At 39.8% G+C, this 11,416-nt stretch overlaps 1 long non-coding RNA gene across 1 annotated transcript; it reads right to left on the minus strand.

Moving 5' to 3' along the window:
* Positions 1–1,614: 1,614 nt before the first annotated feature.
* On the minus strand, positions 1,615–11,160 carry LOC118985950 (uncharacterized). Its single transcript, XR_005066240.1, has 3 exons — positions 11,149–11,160; positions 7,717–7,723; positions 1,615–1,681 (listed from the first exon to the last, which is right to left on the minus strand). It is a non-coding gene; the product is annotated as an uncharacterized LOC118985950 (long non-coding RNA).
* Between the last annotated feature and the right edge of the window lie 256 nt (positions 11,161–11,416).

The following is an 11,416-nucleotide window of genomic DNA, read 5'->3' on the forward strand; positions in this document are numbered from 1 at the left end:
ACATTTATCTGATACTGAACAAATAATTTAGGAAATATGAAGTCAGCAGGACTGTCCAACAATTTGGAAATAAGGCTTACTCTCTTAGGAAGAAACTTAGAGGCAGGAAATACAAGAGGGAATGATACATAATCCGCCCTGTGGCATAAACTACGAAGTGAACCATGGAGTAGAAGCTAGGACATTCACGTTCAATCAAGGGGGTGAAGAATTTTATGGATCTTGAAATAGACAATTAGGTAATCATGAAAAAGTAAATAAAGTGAAAGCCTTTGAGTGAAATTGTTTTAAAGAATAAAGGACAATAATGAAGGTGGAAAAGTCTGCCTTAGTGTAGAAAATGAGAACTCAGAGGGCAAGGATTCTTCATTTGGAGGATAGCCATGGAGAGCCTACCTGCACACCTGCCTCCTCAGGTAAAGGTGTACCTGTCAGGCTTGATTAGGATAGTGACTCGCGTTATTTAACCCCTTTCTCTTGTGATTCTACATTCCCCAACTCAGCCACCAACTTCCAGTTGGCTTCCTACGTAGACATCTCTTCAGAAAAGAAAATGTGCTCATCAACTGGTATTTGATCTACTTGGCTTTATAATAAACTGTCAGTGTAAATCAGCTATCATTAAAATGCGTGTGTATTAGAATCACCTGGAAAATTTGCACAAGTACTGATGTTAGAACCATTGCAGACCAATTAAATCATAATTCCATGGAATTGGGTCTACATCCTGAAACTGGTTTTTTTTTTGTTTTTTAAAAAACTATTTGTTTCCATCAACCTTACTTGCATTCGGATAAAGAGTTTGTGGAAGAACAGTTTAAGGCACTCAGTAGTTGTTCCTACCCATTCAGTGGCTTGAGCAGGGGCAGGCTGAGAGCCCCAGACTTTAGCAGAAAACTGCTGAGCGAACACGGAGGACAGCTGCGCCTTCAGACCAGTCTGCAACCTTAGGTTGTACAGCAGTGAACTCGGGAGCCAGAGAGGTCCATTCACCCTGAAATGCCTCCACCTCCTCAGTCACAGCCTTTCAGCAGTGGCCTGCTCTTCCTTTTCAGTCTCTCAAAGATCTCTGTAGAAGCAGAGATCAGGCATGACCTCCCATGGGTGTTCACAGGACATGGTGCTCTGCATGCACAATCCCTCCCCAGGCAGCATCCACCACATCAGACCCACTCCGTGAGCAGCCTCATTGTTGCAAGGGATGGTGATGTCCACAGAGGGCAGAGGAGAGTCTGTGTTCCACAGAATGGTGGTGGGCAGGTTAACATAAAACCCCTCTGTGAGAGGCTGGGGGTCAGCTCTGGAATTAGTAACCACCAGAAGTCTTAGATCCTAAAAGGCTGCCAGCACCTGGTCACTGAAGATTCCAGAAGTGAAGTGGCAAGTGGCAGCAGCAAACTTCAGCACTCCTCCCTGGCGGCGGCTGCTGCTGGACGATGTGACACTGAGAGAAGCAGAGTTTACAGTGACAACCATGGCACGAGCTGTCAGCAGAAGGTTCTCCTAGGTTCTCTTCAGATTATGATACAGATGCCATCACTCTTCCTCGTGTAGGCATGCTGTTCCATTGGGAAATCGAGGTTGGTACGACCAAGGTGGGTTCCTCTGGCAAGGAATTTGAGGACATCCTCCTCCTTCATTTACAGGACATCAAGGGCTCTGGACATTGTGAAAATTTCCCCTTAAGTCATGTGGGAACCAACAACAGTGCTGTATGGGCCCCTCTCAGGATAGTGCAGAGAAGGGCAAAACCATGAAATTCTATAAGTGATTCTTATGGCACTCAGGGTTAACAATCAGCACCATAATTAAATTAGCAATTTGGCTTATACATCAGTCTCTTGTCTCTTTGGTTGCTGTGTGCCATCTTTTCATGACCAAATTCTATGAAAACTGGCAAAATTGAGATTTGCATTTGCAAAGCTGAAGTCCAGCCTCTAGACTTCTTGCTTCTCAAAGTATGGTTTACTAAAGCACCATCTGCAAGCTTTTCAGAAATTTAGAATCTTAGGGCAGTCCTAAGACCTACTGTAACAAAATCTATATATTTTTTTAAATGCCAGTTTTTTTAAAATTTATTTATCTTTAGAGGGGAAGGAGAGAGGGAGAGAAACATCAATGTATGGTTGCCTTTTGTGCGTCCCCTGCTGGGAGTTGGCCTGCAGGGAACCGGCCTACAACCCAGGCATGTGCCCTGACTGGGAATCAAACCTCGATCCTCTGGTTCGCAGGCCCGCGCTCAATCCACTGAGCCACACCAGCCAGGGCTATATTTTAACAAGATATTTGATTGACTGTTTTCCCATGAAAGCTTGAGAGGCACTGGACTTCAATGTTTCTCAAAGTCCAATTTGTATACCTATGTATAGGAATGATGCTACACATGTACAATACTAGACTTCACTCAGACTGAACACAATAACCATGCAGCCAGGCAGCTTACCACTGTGACTTCTTTGTCACTTCCGTCTCTTTCATCATCAATAAATATCTTTAAATAGTCCTTTGAGACCACAGATAATGTGATCATGAATTGTTTACAAAATATAAAGTATTTTAAAATTAATCATCTAGTGCAAAAATACTAGAAGAATGGTAGAGCTCTCTCTAATGAATTTATGCCATGATTCTACCACTTAAAAACCAGCATGGCAATTAAAAATTACTAAAACAACTTAAGACATTTTAAAAAATATATCTAACATTTAACAATTTTGTCACTGAATTACATTATTCATGCAGCTGGTAGGGGCTCTATTTAGAAGAAAATAAGCCATGTAGCATTTCATACGGAATTGGTCATTTCGCCACAGCATTCTGAATAATGTATGAGGCATCCAGTGAAGATTAATTTGAAAGAATATTCTGAATAACTTTCACTTTTTAATTTACATCAAAATTGCAAACAATATTACTGCTAAATCATTCATTTATTTTTGTTTACATTCTGAAGGTTGCCTGGCTGGGAGTCTCTCCCAGGAAAAGGATGAGGTACTCTAGAAATGAAATTACTCAGTCACTACATGTTCATTTTTCTTTCTTCTTCAGTAAATAACAAGTCCCTGTATTTTCATGCTCTCAGAGAGCAAGGGAATAAAAAAATCCTTCCATTATTTTGGGGAGAAGTTAAAGGTGGGAAACACTGAGTCATCAATGAGTCCAAGATCCTGACCCATGAAGCGCTTCAGAGAAACAGAGCTACAGTCTGAGAATGATTTCAAAATAAGCCTTGTGGATATGATTTCCCTGAAAACAACTGCTTGGTAACAGAATAATTGTGTATACGATGCCATACCGTGACCTTTTTCCAGTAGAATTCCCACCTTAAGTCATACCTTTATTTTTTTTTGTTTTAATCAATTCTAAGATGCATATAGGATGATGGGTCAATGCCATTATTTGCTAGTAGTATCAAAAAAAAGATTCTCTTGACCTTATACACTCTGGCATCCTCCCTCGTTTGAGTAGGATGAAAGCATCTGACTGAATATTTTGATCTGAATTCAGGAAGCAGAGGCAAAGGAGCTGATATTCCTCCCGAGTATTCCTGCTGCTGCATGGGTTATCTTGGCAGATTTTCAATGCGTGTCTCCAGTAACAAAGAATGTGAGACACAAGATATATATATAGAAGTATATTCTACTTCAATAATTTACAAGTAATTTAGAGAAGTAGATATCAAAATCCCAATTCTTCCAAATTATTATTTTGTAAATATTATAAGACACTCTACATCAAAACAAGATATATCTCCTTTTTAATAATCAGATATCTAGCCCTGGCTGGTGTAGCTCAGTGGATTGAGCATGGGACTGCAAACCACATGATCGCGGTTCGATTCCCAGTCAGGGCACATGCCTGGGTTGCAGGCTGGTTCCCAGCAAGGGACTCATGAGAGGCAACCATACATTGATATTTCTCTCCTTCTCTCCTTCCCTTCCCCTCTAAAGATAAATAAATAAAATCTTAAAAAATAATCAGATATCTAAATTCAATAATCTGGTCATTGAAACCGGAAGGGCCTTTGACTATACTTGTTCTTTCCAAACCCACCGAAATGTTAAAATGAAAATAAAAGTAAAAATTAATCCAGTATTGTAATGGTGGTCAACAAAAAAGGGTGCCCTAATAGCAAATGCTGAAGAATTCCTGGAAGATAAACCTGTGATATGATATTAGTGGACATACCGTGAAAAATTTAAGGACTCACAACACTACAAAAACAGAAATGTCAAAGAAGAAACTTGTTCAGAAGACCCTCTTATTAAACACAAGACCTGAGGCAGCGGGAACTGGGGCAGTCAGTGGGCTCATTCATAAAAAGGCTGTAAGAATTTGTTTCATTCCCCTATTTCCAGAATTATTGGCTACATAGTTTGAACCAATTAAAGATGAAAGAACAACCCTTTAAAGTAAACAGTCTGCCACCAGAGGATCATTCTGTGGGTGACAGGATAGAAGCCAAAAGTGGAGTCACGGGCCAGGCAACTCCGGATCTCCTCATGGACCTTGAAACGTAACTACTCGTGTCATGTAATACCAGAGTGCACTTGATCAAACAAATTCCCAGTCCAACCCTGACAGCCAGAGATTCTAGACTGATTCATTGTCCTTCAGGGCCATTAGAGGTAAACCCAGTCTAGCGACTAGGCAGCCCAAGCTAGACTCTATCACTCTATCCTTTGTGATATCAATAACCAATCATGCTTAATTATAATTCTCAAAAATTAAACATGATCATTATTTTTATTTAAAAAAATATTTTTATCTTTTATTTTATTGTGTTTTTCCATAACATTTATCCCCCATACCCTTTTCTACCTCCACCCACCCACTTTTCCCTACAATTACCACACTGTTGTCTGTTTAAATATGATGTTGAAAGAAATTATAATAGGATGCAGAGTGGGGCAGGGGTCCCCCGAAATTTCCCACAGCCCTTGGCTGTGGGATGACAGAAAGAAAATGAAGCAGCTTAAAATACTTCGCATTCCCATGGCAAGTTGACAGTTAATGAATAGTTGGGCTACCATACCAGGCAAAAGGACTATGTGACTTTAAGAGCATTCAGGGGCTCATAACATAGCCAGGAGAGGCAGCAGCTCCTGTGACATGGGAAGTCTTGCTCTAACTAAAGATGGCAGCTGGAAGAATGTAAAAGATACAGAGGAGCCGGCAAATGTAGCACACCCTGGGAGGAGTTAGAGATGAGGTCAGGTAGGAAGCTCCAGGGTAGCATTTAAAATAAAGGCAGGTGGAGAGAGAGGGAGAGCAGGTCCACCATGGGGCAGCGAGGAAGCAACAAGCAGGCCTGCTGGTCCGTAATGAAGAGCACAGTCGTGTGAGAGGCAGCCATGGGAAAGGAAGCAGAAAGCAGCTATGCAGTTTGTAGTCAGGTTTCCACCATGCAGCCTGGTGCAGTAAGTAAAGAGGCATGCTGGTTTGTAGTAAGCAGGAGCTGAAGTAAGAAAGGAGAGACCCACTGGGAAACCTGCCTGGAAAACACAGCGGCAGAGTTGATGGAACTGGAAATGGTGGGAACCTGCTGAACCAAGCACAGATTTATTGGAGACACCTGGAATGATGAAGTGTGATTGAGGAATGGTGACTATGGCTTCCCTAAAGGACGTGCAGAGAAGCCACTCTCCTGGGACCTGTGCCTTCCTGGACTCTACCATGACCCAGTATAACACAGCACATGTTTTCTTACTACTTCGTGGAGGCTGAGGACAATGTACCCCAGATCCTGGAGGAGAGAGCGGCTGAAAGAGAAGGGTGACTCTGAAACCCGTAAGTGCACATTCCAGAGGGGATGGAGATCTGCTTGCACAGCTGGCTGAGAACAGATAATGAGATGGGGAACTATTGGGCTTGGGTTTGGCTTTCAGCCTGGTGGGGAGAAAGGGAAGTTCTAGGTCTCATGGGAGAATATAGCTCCAAGCAGGAGTGTTCCAAGCCTCACCAAGTGATGTGAGGCTGGTGGGGTCCGCATTACTTAGACTAGTGAGTTCTGTGGAGGAAAAGGGTAACCATGGCTTTTCTCTCAAGGGGAGAAAAAACCACGGCCCTTGCCATCACTGGCCTTTATTGGGTTTCTGGGGCACATCAGATGATGGTCCTCATTTACTATGCACAGGTTGCTTTAGGTGGTTACCTTTTACAGAAAACAAAGAAGCCAAAGCTGCTAATCACATCACAGAAGATGGATATGTGCAAATGAAAAGGGAAAAGTAGTTGAACTGGTTACACTCCATACTGGGGAGTTTTAGCTTTGATTTTAGGAAGTTGCAGTAAGCACTTGCTCTCTCAATTCACAGTGAGGGAGCTTTAGCAAAAGCAAGTCTCAAAACAGCCTAGGTACATTGCAGGCCTGATTCCCCACAGGAGAACTTATCCGTGGGTGTGGGTCCTATGTATCTCCAAGTGGGAGCTGGGCCCATGCCATGCAGAACAGTCTCCTACAACCAAGGTTTGAATCCTATAAGTGAAAACCTGTTTTCTTCAACACAAAGTGTTGGGTCATGCATCAAGGCACTGTGTGCACAGCCCTGGTTTGCCTGGTTACAAAATGACAGGCCCCAAATGAGGTCATCTGCCCCAATGACAGCAAATCAGGACTTAACTGAAACTTCACCCTCTCCCACATATGTGACTTTTATTTTAATTTATTTATTTTTATAACCATTTCTTTTATTTTTAAAATATTTTAAACATTTTTATTGTTATTCTACTACATATGTCCAAGTTTGTCAAACTACACAGATCACTATGAGACAATATTTAGTCATCTAGTTTACAAAAGTAACAAAGGAGTTCAAATGCAAATATAGTAAATATCATATATTGAAGGAAACAAAACAATACAATCTTAGCTCTTTCAATGTTGAGAAGACTTGATTTTTTTCAAACTTAATCAAAGTTTATTTCCCTCTTTTAATTATTGTATTCTATCACACCTGTCCCAATTTTTCCCCCTTTGCTCTTCTCCACCCAGCTCCCACTGCGAGTCTCCACACCATGGTCCATGTCTATGGGTCATTCATACATGTTCTTTAACTAGCTTCTTCCCCTTCTTTCCACCATTATCCTCTTCCCACTTCCTTCTGGTTGCTATCAGTCTGTTTTACATTTCCATTTTTCTGGTTCTACTTTGTTCATTAGTTTATTTTGTTCTTTAGATTCCTCTTGTAAGTGAGATCATATGGTATTCATCTTTTACAAACTGGTTTATTTTACTTAGCATAATACTCTCCAGTTCCATCCACACTGTTGCAAAAGGAAGAAGTTCCTTCTTTCTTTGTGTAAACACATCGCACTTTTTTAATCCATTCATCTATGGGGTCTTAGGTTGTTTCCAGCACTTGGCTATTATATATAGCACTGCTATGAACATAGAAGTGCACAGGTTCTTTTGAATTGGTAATTTGAAATTCTCACAGTATATTCCCAGCAACGAAATCGCTGGGTCAAAAGACAGATCTGCTTTTAATTTTTCAAGGAAATTCCATACTGCTTTCCACAGTGGCTGCACCAGCCTGCATTCCCACCAACAGTGCACTAGGATTCCCGTTTTCTTCATCCTTGCTGGTAGTTGTTTTTTGATGTGTTTATAATGGCCATTCTGACCAGTGTGAGGTGATTTCTCATTGTGGTTTTAATTTGCATCTCTCTGATGGCTAAAGATGTTTAGCATTCCTATTCCTAAAGACTTTAGACGTTATGTCTATGGGCCATCTGTATGTCCTCCCTGAAGAAGTGTCTACATGAATAACCTTAACCAAGGAGGTAAGACCTATACTCAAAAAACTACAGAACACTGAAGGAAGAATTAAAGATAAAAATAAATGGAAGAATATATCATGCTCATAAATTAGAAGAATTAACATCATTAAAATGTTCACACTACCCAAAGCAATCTATGGATTCAGTGCAATTCTTATTAAAATATCAATGGCTTATTTTACAGATATCAAACAAATACTTCAAAAATTTAAATGGAACCAAAAAAGACCGTGAATAGCCTCAGCAATCTTGAGAAAGACCAAAGTAGGAGGGTCACAATACCTGATATCAAATATATTACAAGGCCACTGTAATCAAAACAGTCTGGTACTGGCATAAGAACAAACACACATAGATCAATGGAACAGAATAGAGAGCTTCAAAATAAATCCATGCCTCTGTGGTCAATTAATATTTGATAAAGGGGACACAAGCATACAATGGGGTAAAAATAGCTTCTTCAATAAATGGTATTGGGAGTACCGGACTGATATAGGCAAAAAAAAAAAGATGAAAGTAGGCCACCAATTTACACCATATGCCAGAATAAATTCACAATGGGTAAGAGACTTAAATATAAGTTACAACATCATAAAAATCCTAGAGGAAAACATAGGCAGCAAAGTTTCAGATACCCTACATAGCAATATATTTGTTGATAAATCTGCTAGGGCAAGGAAAACAAAGCAAAGAATAAACAAATGGAACTACATCAAATTAATAAGCTTCTGCATGGCTAAAGAAACCATCACCGAAATGAAAAGGGGCAGACTGTATGGGGTAACATATTTGTCAATGATACATCAGATAATGGTTTGATCTCCAAAATACATAAAGAACTCACAGGACGCAACACCTGGAAAACAAACATCCAATTAAAATATGACTTTCAAATAATCGATCTGAAATTTTCTGATTAGCAATAGTGAGGTAATGATAAAACCCTTGCCTTTCCCTTTTCCACAAGAGAAAATGACCTGGTCTGAAATAATCCTTTCTTTTCTTCTACTAATGACTTCCTTTCCCCAAACTACCTTTTGCCCACAAAACCCTTGTATTTGGTACAATTCCTGGGAGTCTGTCTCTTCTTGCTTGAAGGCATGCTGCCCAATTCATGAATCAATAAAGCGTTCTCCATCTTTAAATTTGCTTGGTTTACTTTTCGTACTTTAACAACAACCATTAAAAATCCACAGATAATTTTTATTACCTGTGATATAGAATAAGATGGTAGAAATAAAACACAAAACATGTCTGTAATTCTAAATATTGATACTCAGATTGGGGAAAGTATAAACATATACATCCAAATATAACAACCAAATACAAAGTAACATATAAATATAAAATAAAAAGAAAATATAAAATTACCATATAGAAAAATGTTAATAGAAATAAAGCAGAGTTGATAACATTCCTATGAAAATTAGTATTCAAAGATATTAAAGTGGTTTAAAACAATGTACTAACCACAAACTTTTATGAATCAAACAACACAGGCTTAAAGTACGGAGTATAAAACCTGTTTGTATAGGTGAAAACTGACAAAACAATGATCACATTGAATTTAACATTATCATCTCAGGTATCAGAACCTGAAAACAAAAGCCTATTTAGTATGCAAAGGACTTGAATAACTAAGTGAATACAGATTACAAACATATATAAAATGGGTCAAAAGAAGGCAACTTTTTTTTTTCATGACTACCTCTAAAAATCCACTCTGTGGGGTTAAGTCTTTCCTTGTCCTTGGATAAAATCTCAGGCAGATCTCATCTTTCATTTGCTCCCTTTTAGATAATACAAAGTCCTTCTGTGTGTTCTACAGACAGAAACATGTCAGGTGGAATGGGGGACGCAGTTACTTCTCTACTGCCCCCATCTGAAGCTGTGGCCACTCTCTACCAATTCACTAGACTGTCAATGTTCTTGGAAGTCTGAAAGGTGATGGAAAGAAGTAAGGAGTAGAGAACAACTTTCTAAACTGAGAATTGTAAGCTGGAGTCAATATTCTCTTAGCGGGCTATATGTTAAATGCTGACTTTTCACTCCTCATTGTGCTTTGTGGGTTCCACGAAAATTACTCACTGCTTTGAATCTCCCAGTGAAATTCTTTGACACACTTTCCAGCTGGCTGCTTATAATAACACATCCCCCCCCCACACACAAACACACAAACACACTACAGATTTTGGTTCTCAACAGTGTGGGCCTGTCCAAGAAGCTCTCTTGAAATTCCACCAAATCTTAAGGATGCACTCTTAGGAATACTCCCAATGAGACAATCCTGGGCAACCTCCTTCCCTTTTCATGTTCGATTGGGGATTTTCCACAGCATTCAAACAACTTTAACAAAAAAAATTTTTCTCTACAAACTCCAATTCTCTTTCATTCTTTCTATCCATTTTTACTGTTAATCAGAAGATGAAAACCAAATCCTTTGCAAGGTATGTGTAGGTGGTCCAACACCTTACCTTATGACACAGGAGAAATGGTCACCTATTATTTTCTACTGTGTCATTTTGGCCTCACTAGAAACTTGGACCAACGGCCACTTCACATCCTGTTGCACAGGAATTGGCATTGGGGACAACAGTCCTAGGCTTGCAGACTATAGTTTTCCAGAGTCTGTGAGAGATCAGACAGCAGCAAGGAAGATGTGACTTTATCTGGTTTAGGTCATGGAAATTGTTTCCTACAAGAGTCCCGGTAATCTGGGACTCAGTGGTAACATAAAATACTCTTAAAAAATGGCTGAGTATTGGGGGATTTCGCTGTGAATATGTGACACCAGGAAAATCTTCATTGTTTCCATCACTTCAGGTGATAAAGAGGAAGAGCAACAAAAGCTATTTGAACAGACCATGCCCACTTTCCATCCTTAAAATCTTCTTAAATATTGTCTGGTTCTTTCAGCTGAAAATCAGAGAATACAATTGGCTTCACACCAGGAATATTTCCTTAATTTTGGGAACTTTCATGATAATTTGGGATGTCTAAATGGGGACCAAAACTTTAAAACTAATCCAGACAACAATCCCCTCTAAAGGATATCAGCTGATTTCTCAAAAAAAAAAAAAAATCAGGCAAGAAAGGGCTGGAAGGAAGTTTTCAAAGTCATGGAAGACAAGGACCTACATCCAAGATTACTCTATCCAGCAAAGCTACCATTTAGAATGGAAGGGCAGATAAAGTGCTTCCCAGATAAGGTCAAGTGAAAGGAGTTCATCATCACCAAGCCCTTATTATATGAAAAGTTAAAGGGACTTATCTAAGAAAAAGAAGATGATCAAAAATATGAACAGTAAAATGACAACAAACTCACAATGATCAACTGAACATAAAAAAACAAACTAAGCAAACAACTAGAACAGGAACAAAACCACAGAAATGGAGACCACACGGAGAATTATCAGCAGGGGGGGGGAGGAGGGAGACTAGGGGAAAAGGCACAAGGCATAAGAAACATAAATGGTAGGTACAAAACAGACAGGAGGAGGTTAAGAATAGCATGAGAAGCGGAGAAGCCAAAGAACTTACGTATATGACCCATGGACATGAACAAAGGGGCGAAGGTATGCTGGTGGGATGGCAGGTGACAGGCAGAGTGAAATAAAGGGGAGAACACAATGGG

This window comes from Sturnira hondurensis, unplaced genomic scaffold, assembly GCF_014824575.4.
Source record: "Sturnira hondurensis isolate 20B ecotype Veracruz unplaced genomic scaffold, ASM1482457v3 Scaffold0004136, whole genome shotgun sequence".
NCBI lineage: Eukaryota > Metazoa > Chordata > Mammalia > Chiroptera > Phyllostomidae > Sturnira > Sturnira hondurensis.